This window comes from Felis catus, chromosome B4 (assembly GCF_018350175.1).
Source record: "Felis catus isolate Fca126 chromosome B4, F.catus_Fca126_mat1.0, whole genome shotgun sequence".
In the NCBI taxonomy this organism is placed as follows: domain Eukaryota; kingdom Metazoa; phylum Chordata; class Mammalia; order Carnivora; family Felidae; genus Felis; species Felis catus.
The window spans coordinates 7,890,826-7,900,769 of NC_058374.1; positions in this window are offsets into that span (position 1 = coordinate 7,890,826).

The window sequence follows — 9,944 nt, forward strand, 5'->3', positions numbered from 1 at the left end:
TATTTATTTCGTAGGAAATCCAGCAACATTTCCACCGCTTTCTAGGCGTTCATGTGCTGCGTTTGGCTTTCGTGAAATATTCTACACGTTCACAATTAACTTAATTAATTGTATTTTATGACTTTGGGTCAGAATGCCAGAATTTCTGTGCCAGTTTCATTGTACTCCCTGAAACCTCCAGAGTATCTTTCAGATATTGGCTTTCAGACCTTTCTTTTTGAATACGTTGCTATTTACTTACTATGTGCCAAAGCCACCATGTCAATGTAATTGAAAACAAGCAAGAAAGAGACTGGATGGCTCAGACGAATGGAAACGTGATACCGACCCTTCCACCCACAACCCATTGGCTGGAATCCAGGCCAGGCTGATGGGGACTAAAAGTAATTACCATCTGATGGCTGGACAATGGTCTGTGTGAAATGAGCTCACTATCTCGAGTCTGGTTCCTCATGGACAGGTGTTCATACTGCGGCTTCCTCCTTCGGTGACAGCAGCCCAGAGACTGAATGAGTCAGAGAGACCTGACCTACCTTCTCTCATTTGAGATTGGATGCCTATTTGTGATACGGGGAAACTTCTGGCTCCTCCTGTGAGCTTTTCAGTAGATAAGCAGAAAATGTAAATGTGAATGTCTGATCGAGCTGTTTTTTCTTCCCCCGGGAGTGTAAAAGTTACACGCGAAAAAAAAGAAAGGACGAATATGAGGCATTTTTCATTCGTCTATTGCATGAAAATTTATGCTGTATTACCAAAGGAAAAAAAAAGGCAATATTAGAAAAATGAGAACAATATGACTGGGTTTTTTTGCACTATAATAATGTGCCATGAACCCTTAAAATTCCAGTCTTGCCTTATAAACCACCGAAGAATAATAATAAGGAGAACTCACTCCCCACATCTGTTATGAAAGTCGTAGGAAACAACCAAATTTAGTATCAATATTATTACCCATTCTGCCAAAGCTGAGGATTATTTCCCCCATTCGCTTAAGCAAAAGATTTTTCCAAACTTTATAAATATTGTTATGTCTCTCAAATGCATTACCTCACAGGTCTCTTCTGAAAGGTATCCAAATTCTACATTAAGGCACTTGTGGGAAAAGTAGAAAAAATAAATGGTTTACTTTAAATGGGATTTGGAAAGGGTATGATTACGGTCTGAAATGTATCGCACTGACATAGTAAAACTGAACTTCCTAATGGATTCTTAAATTTTGAGTAAGCATTAAATCCATTTATCGAACTCCTTTCTGTGTGTCTGAAAGTTCCAACAAATACATATATTTGCTCCCTGATGGACTTTTCTGCAGGGAAGAATGTCATACCTTCGTTGGCAGGCGGTGCTTGAAGAAGGCCAAGGGCACCCAGCGTGAAGAGAGAGCCAGGGTATTTCCTGAGCGAACGGTGAAGCACGTGGGTAGAGAGAGATTTGCTTCTCCACATAAAGGAGGATCGCTTGAAGAAGGCCAGCGAAACGTCCCTCGACAGACTGACAAACGGACGTCGCTCTGTCCCCAGTGTCTAAACGCCACCGGGTAACCAGGGCCGCTCCGTGTCCAGACACACATTAGATCTTGGACTTCCGTGGTGCCGGGCAGCCCCAACACGCCGAGGGACGCACAATGGCAAAACTCGAGCATGAATAGGGAGCTGCATTTTCATTGTTTGCTCACAATACCTTGCGGGTGGAAGGAAGGAAGCAGGCTGGCTGTATTTGCCTCCCAACTCGAGATGCCCCCAGTGAAAGAAAAACAGACAGATCCCCATTCTGGGGGTGTTCTGCCTCCTCTGAGCAGCAGTTCCCATGATAAGCGGGTCTGGGGCCGTTTTGCAGGTGCTGCTCACATTCTGAAGCCATAAACCGTCCACGTGGTCAGGGAGTCTGCCCACTGGGAAGGAGACAGGGGTATGATTTACGGTCTCTGCCAAGGAGCCATCTAGATGGGAAAGTCGGCTAACAGGCTGTCTAGGAAGGAGACCCAGCGATGGACGGACGGTGAGAAGCTATCGCTTTCCTGCTGGATTACATAGGAAAAAAAAAAAAATTTTTTTTTTTTTTTGAGCTTGTAAAAAGTTATGTTTGTACACTTGGCACCAGTTCTGATGGGGATAAATTTACATTTTGGCATTGGGTCAACAAGGACAATAAAACCAGGGCTTTAAGATAAAGAGAGTAGAAGTCATGTAACCTGAACGCACGCAGACGCGCAGATGAAGGCTAACTGATACCGAGAAGGTAAAATGCCGGCTTAGAAGGCGTCCTCTCCCCGACTTGATGAGAGACCAAAACGGGGCCCCGCGTGAACATTCTTCGGGAGCTCTTGCGGGTGATTTTCCAGTGTTAACTTCCGTGTATACAGCAGGGCCAGCTCATCGGTGTTCAAACAACACCCCCAAAACCGATTTTTAGTTTTCGCTTCTTTTGATTTGCCCACTCTCCTCCCCGCACAGTGATTTTGTGTGACGGCCAGAGGGACGGGTGCGGTTTCCGTGTTTCGCCCCAGGTTTTATTGCTTTAGGGGGCCAGCTAACATGGGGGACAGAAAAGGCCGCCGTGATGTGTCTTTGACCCACAGTTCAATGCTTAACTGACTGAGCCACCAGGCGCCCCAAACACATAGTTTTCACATGAAGAAGGGTCTGCTGAATAAGGTGCTAGGTGATAATACACCCATCAGGATGTTGGATACGTATGTACCAAGCACCAAGCTGTCCTTGAGTCCTCATCCCGGTTTAAAATGTTAACCTCTCGGGGGGTAGCAGAGTACAGGAAACTATTCCTAGGTGTCTACCTTGCAGCAGCTCTTTCTGGTAACGAGTAGCGAATTCTTTCCTTACAAGCGATATAGGCTTTGCTAACTGTATGGTTATTTCATTCACCACAACGTCGCAAGTAAGAATACCTTGCATACTATTTGGTAAGGAGCTGTTTTTAAAATCCTCGATGTCATTTACAGGCTTTGTATCCTAATGAAATCTTAAGCAACTGTTTCGTTTTTTTTGATTTTTTTTTAATGTTCAAGGGCTCTTTGGGGACAGTTTATATCAATTTTTGAAATACGCATGTACATAAAGTACTGATGTAAAGATAACAGATGACAGACAAGCACTCGAATGCGTGTTATGTGTATTTGTGTATACACACACAGTAAATTGGTTTATTGGTTACTAAAAGAAACACCAGGGACGCCTGGGTGGCTCAGTCCGTACAGCATGTGACTCTTGATCTCAGGGTTGTCGGTTCAAGCCCCACATTGGGTGTAGGGCTTACTTTAAAAAAAAAATTAATAGAAAAACAAATAAATTAAAGAAATCTTTTTTTTAACCTTTATTCATTTTTGAGAGACAGAGCACGAGTGGGGGAGGGGCAGAGAGAGAGAGAGAGGGAGACAGAATCGCAAGTAGGATCCAGGCTCCGCGTTGTCAGCACAGAGCCCTACGTAGGGCTCGAACTCGTGAACCGCGAGATCACAACCTGAGCTGAAGTCGGGTGCTTAACAGACTGAGCCACTCAGGTGCCCCCAAAATAAATACATTTGAAAAAACTAAAAAGCAAAAGAAAATGCAGAGACGGCCTTTAAAAAAAATAAAACAAAAGAAATACCATTCATTTGACCGTAGGGCCCAGAATAATTCGTTGGCACCTACCATCTCACCGACTAAAAGAAATCTGTTTGATTTGCTCATTTTCTACCATCATTTCTGTCCTCATAAAAGAATCCTGCTTTTCTTCACTGCCTCGAGGGTGATACTTTGAACAGGAAAAATGAGTGAGTCATGGCCCCATCACTCTTAGGCAGAAGTCAAATCAAGCTCTTCTGACGAAACACATTGTATTATTTTCAAATTGAGTAAGTCTTGAATCCTTCATTTAAATTAGCCTTCTTTTATATATGCCTTCAAAAATACCTTACCTTTCACACCTCCCCCCCTACATGTTTCCAGCTCGAATTTGATTTCTTTAATTTATGAGCATTTATGAAAATTGTAAGGCATCCTAGAATGAGAGAAACTATGAAGTTTCCCATCTCCCATCGGAGGGGTGTCCTATGACTTCAATACCTCCTTGCAAACTTGAGTGTTCTACCCTCTGAATCAGCCCTAAAACTTCTGCATAGTTGAGGTGGATGTGGCTCTTTGACTATATTTTATTGCTTTGGGAGGAAGTGTCAGATCGATTAAAAATAAACAACACGGGCCGAAAAAATTTGTGAACCCTCTGAGAAACGCCCTGAAGGGTGCGTGGCGACATTGCAAACCCTTTCCAATCTAGATCGCAGAAACCTCTAATTGTATGCATCTTGTTAAAAGTGGGATCCACAGGCCCTCTAAATATGGCTAGATATGCCTCTTCCACAAAATCATAACGCCTTTTCGCTGTAACCAGGAAAGGGAGTATTAGAAATGTCTACTGAAAACACTGACCTCTTTAGAACCTCACAAAGGTAGCGGTCTATTTCTAGCTGGAAACAAAAGTTTGAATGGCATCATTTCCATATGCTTTAAAAAACGTTCTTCTACTTTGTCAGGTTTTATTGGTGAACTAGATTCTTTCTCCCTGACCCACTTCTTGACCTTCATTCACTTTCCACCTGTCCCCGCCACCCCACCCCCCTGCCGCCCTCAACTATTCCTAGACTAGAAAAAGGAAGCTTAAGCCACTTTTTGGGAGGTGAGGGATTCCAAGCACTCTTGTCAGGGAAGGAGCAGAAAGCCACGTGGGTCCTAAGGGCCAGTCAGGAAAGGGGTGGGTCCTGGGTACCCAGGTGCCTACAGGGCAAGTTTCCATGATTTGAGGTACATAGAACAAAGTATGGCTGGAATCGGTCCTGACTGCTGGAAAGCTAGGAGTGTGGTTTCAGGGGGTGCCCCACTCATCCCCAAGTGTAGACAGTTTTAAAGGGACCACCAAAGGGGAGCCCTGTGGGCAAAGAACATATAGCCTACTTTCTCATAAGTCTGATTTAACTGCTGTTGTTGTCCGGTCTTAAATATGCCTTAGGATTGAACAAGGCTCAGTGATTCACCTGTGCATCCTTTCCCGAATCTTCTTGCCTCCCCTGTGTTTCACTTTATCCTCCCTACCCACCCCCACCCCACCCCACCCCTTAGAGGAGACCCATGTCGGATAAGAATCTAGCCTCCTGTTCATAAGCTCTTTTTCTATTGGTGCCAATCTTGAAAAACGAGAATCAGAAACTGCTAGATGAGAACCCAATGCCTTAGCGAGAGAGAGGAGGGAGAGGGGAGAGGAGAGGCGCCAGAGGAAACAGACACCGCTCAGGTGTCCCCCATTTTTCCATATTCAGGAGGGAGCCTGTGGCGTGGAGCTGAAAGGGGGTGCTATTGTGATTCGGGGGGGGGGACAACAGACGATGCCTGGTGTATGAAGCAGTTTTGCACTTAGGTGTAATTTAAAAAGCAATGAAACAAAGTCACACCGGAGTTTCCCCACCTTTAAGGTCGTCGTTGGGATAGGCACAGGGAACGTCAAGGGCCCGCAGGTTGAAGCGAACAGCACCGAGGTGCAATTAGAGGCTGTGATCGTGTAAAATAAAAATATAATGGAGGCCAGAAAAAATAATTGGAAATGTAATCGCTCACTTCATCTCAAGATTACATAATAAATAAACTGAAGAGGAAGTGATTAAGGGCAATGCCACCAAAGGATGCTGTGTCGTATATAAAACGCCGTCATCCTATAAAAGTCATCAAGTGTATGATTAGGATGATTTATTATGAAGTCTTGTGCAGCTCTCCTCATGTTGTCGTGTATACAGCCACCACAAACTTGTTTACAAGCCCGGAGTCCTCAGTCCATCCCCACTAACTTCCAGTCTTGCCAAAGGCAGTGCCTTGTGGCTTCCGTTCCAAATGACCACGAAGGCGGCGAAGGCAGCCCCCCCGCCCCCAATGCCACAGAGAGAGTGAAGTCTGCACATCCCAGTTAGCCACGCTTGTAGGGGCCCCTGGCTACTTGGGCCTCACTTTCTGGTCCTGAACCTGCATCATTTTCCAGGAGGGTCTTACCTTGAGAAAAATGGCACCAAGAATACAAAACTCACTGTTTTTGACCTGGGAAGTTACAACTGGGCTTTTTTAATGTTTATTTATTTATTTTGAGAGAGCAAGCGAGCGAGCATGCTCACACCCGAGGGGGTAGGCGCAGAGAGAGAGGGGTGGGGGGGAGAGAGAGAGAGAGAGAGAGAGAGAGAATCCCAAGCGGGCACCGCACTGTCAGCACAGAGCGCCGCTCGGGGCTCGATCTCACAAACGATGGCCTCGTGACCTGAGCTGCAATCCGGTGTTGGACGCTTAACGGGCTGAGCCCCCCAGGCGCCCCCACGACTGTTTTGACATCCTAACCAAGCCTTTTGAAAAGCTCAGAAGTTTCACAATCATGGTAATGTACAAAAAAAAAGTATGTGAGCTTAACATTTTGTTTTTGATCGGACCTTTTCCGAAGAGAAGACTTTAATGTCGAGGAGGCTTTTTCCCTTTGCATCCACTGAACTCCACCTGCCTAGCAGCGTTTGGTCTGTGGCTGTTGCTGGTGGCTGGAACGATTCTGCTTCTTCTTGGTAGGTTCAGAGCCTTCTCCCCCCATTTGTGCCCTGGGCTCCTCTATTGCTGCTACATCCTACCGGCCCTCACAGTAAAAAAACACAAAAACATGCCTTCTCTTCGAGCGCTGGACAGACGCACGCTGCGGTGGGACTCCGTGGGCATTGCAGGTGTTACATGACGGGAGAACAAAAAAAAACCCCCAAAAAACGAAGAACCCACCTCCAAATTTTTAAAGGCGACCTGAAGCCCAGTTCCCAACACTGCAGGATAATAAGCGGTATCACGTCGGGGCAATTCCGCATCGTGTTTGTGTTGAGAGGGTAGATCGTATGCTCGTATTTGGCTCTCCGTTTGGGAGGACATTTATGTGTCAGAAGAGTGGCGTAATTAGCCCGCCAGTGACATTGCCTTCTTGCGGCTAAGCAGATTCACAAACCATACATAACTGAACAATACATCCTCTTAGGGAACAGGGATCTTTCCAGATTGTATTAAGCAATAATCTGTCCGTCGTTGTTTCCTCAGACCAATTACTTTCTGTGGCAACTGTATTGTCCGCAAAGGCCTTTTGAACGGGCCTGTCCTGTGGCGTCAGGTAAGGAGTGCAGGAGTTAGCACAATTTGGGAACAGCGTGGAAGGAGACGGAGAATGGAATTCAAAATACAAAAGGGCAGGAAGCCATACATCATCACACGGAGTCACGTTGTGACTCGGTGGCCTGAGCGAGGCCCTCTACAATGCCGTAAGCTGTTGCCAAAAATACCGCAAGAGTTTGAACTTCGAAAGCTGACTGTAAACTTGTCTTGAATGGCCCCCAGACACCTCGGCCTTTGTTTATAGAAGGCTTTGTTTTCCTCTGACAGTACTAGGAACCTCACATTTTCCTAGTTGAGCCTATTTCTGTGTTCATTGTCCCCGCAATGCCAGGTTAAGTTGACAGCTTGACAGCTTGGCTCCATGAAGGAAAAATCTTTTATTGACCATCTTCCTTATCCTTATTCTCTGCCTGTTAAGCTGAATTGAATTCTACTTCTCCTGGCCAAGCTGGTCCAAGGCTACTACTTCCTCTAGAAAGTATCACAGGCTCAGTTGAGCCTGGTCTAGGCAACTATATTGGGTTTTGTGGTGAGTCAGGAATATTCCCTCAGGACGAGAGTTACCGTGGTTTGGCTGGAGACAGAATTCGTCGGTCCCCATTCCAGCCCGCTCGTGAGCTTGCTGTGTGACTTTTGGGTAAGTCATAACCTTTCTGTTTTTAGTTTCCTGAAAAGTGGAGATAAAGCCTCAGTGCTTTTCATCCATCTACCTCGGAGGAGTTTTGTGAAGGTTAGTTAATTAATTGTCAAGACGTCTGCATACGGGATGCGTTAAGGGAATGTCAAATAATGGGTCAAACCAGGCAAGAGGGAGGAAAAGAGAGTGATTGTGGAATAATGGTTAATTTTTCAACATCTTCAAGTTTCTGGGGCAGTTGTCAGGCAAAGTTCCCAAATGTGATCCCTGTAAAGAAATCTTTAGACGGCCGAGGAGTTATTTCTAGCTTCATTTCCTTCTAGAGAGTTCTACGTGGGAATCGGTTCAATAATTGTCTTCGAGCCTAGGTAAAGTAGAACAAACCGTGGAGAGGCTTTTGCCTGGAAATGTGAGCTTCGTGGGACCATATCTTTCAGGTTATTTTCCATCAATAGCCCTGCAAAGGAGAAGATGACATAGTTTTCTTTGGGCATCTGATTGCCCCCCGCCCCCACCCAGGCTACTGAAGTCTGGGCAAGTTGAAGACGTTAGGACAATAAAAGCTACCACGTCTTGGGGCACTTGGATGACTCAGACGGCTAAGCATCCGACTCCATATTTTGGCTCAGGTCATGATATCACGGTTCATGAGTCTGAGCCCAGCATAGGGCTCTGCTCTGAAGGTACCTAGCCTGCTTGGGATTCTCTCTCTTTCCCTCTCTCTCTCTCTCCCCCCTTCCCTCCCTTGCTTTTTCTCTGTCTCTTAGGATAAATAAACTTAAAAAAATATTTTAAAAGCTACCACATCTTGAGCACTTGATATACTCCATGAATTTCTCTTACTTTGTCTTATTTATCCAAAAAGCAAGCAAATGAGAGGGAATAATGGTTTCTAGCCCCTGATTCCTCTCTCCCTGTCTTTCCGTGGCCATCAACTAACACCTCTCCAAGACAATAGCCATGGGTAGCAACACGTGTGGTCGTGGACTTGAGAGGCGTGCCCCTGGCTCTCGGCGCTCAAACCTGCAAACCATTGTGACCACAGTAGTGTCAGGCTCTGAGCAGCCGTACGAACTGATAATGGACTCGAAACATAGACTCAAGCATTAGGTTCAACACATATGGCCAACATGTCGGCTGGCCAGATGGTTCCAGAATCTCATTATTAGAGGAGAGCATGGATTGGCTCATATATTTCAGCTTTGAGCATGTAAATATTCATTAAACTGGAGACATATGGGGGGGGTGGAGAAGGGAGGAGAGGAGAAACTGATAGGACAGTCAGAGCAATTGGTATTTCATTTTTAGGTAGATTTGGTGGAACCAGGAAAAAAGATAAGGGGAAAAAAGGGTGTGTGTGTGTGTGTGTGTGTGTGTGTGTGTGTGTGTGGATGAGGGTGCATCTTCTTTGTTTATCCATTTTGCTCACATTTGGACAAATTGGAGGAAAGTACGGACCACAGATCTGTCTTCCTTCTAATGTGTAAAAAAAGCCAAGGTTGGTTTCCTTGGTTTCCTTCGTATGGTTCCTAGCGGCCCAAGTTCCCAGTACCCTGAGAGCTGGACTGCAACCCAATTCAGGGGGGCTACATACGCCCCCACAGCGGGTTAAAGGCTTAGCTAGAAATGAACACAAACTTCTATGACTCTTGATACCCAGACTGCCACCCACTACAAGAAAGTAATTTTCTTTAACAAGTGTGTGTGTGTGTGTGTGTGTGTGTGTGTGTGTAATAAAGGGAGTTTGGAGAAGATGTGGTCTGATAGATAAACGCCAGCCATCCTGTCAAATCGGCCCGAAGAACACTAATGAACAGTTTCAAAACATAAAGTTGGGTGTATTTTTGGACACAGGCAGAACGAACACCCCGGAGGGCGATGTTTTCTTCCTTCGATAAATGCTGTCTCTTCAAGGCATTGAGGTGGGGGCCTTGTATCCAGAGCCGGCAGCGTGGGCAGGATACGGCGAGAACGCAACGCTAAAACAAAAATAACAACAAAACGCACGCTCGCCATTTCTTCTGGTCCCACGCGTGTTGTGGAAAATGTCCCTGCGGGGGCTGTGACTTGAGATGCTCATGTGGGAGTCAGAGCCGCCTGGATTGTGAGCCACGAGGCAAGTGTAGGTAACTTAGCCAGAA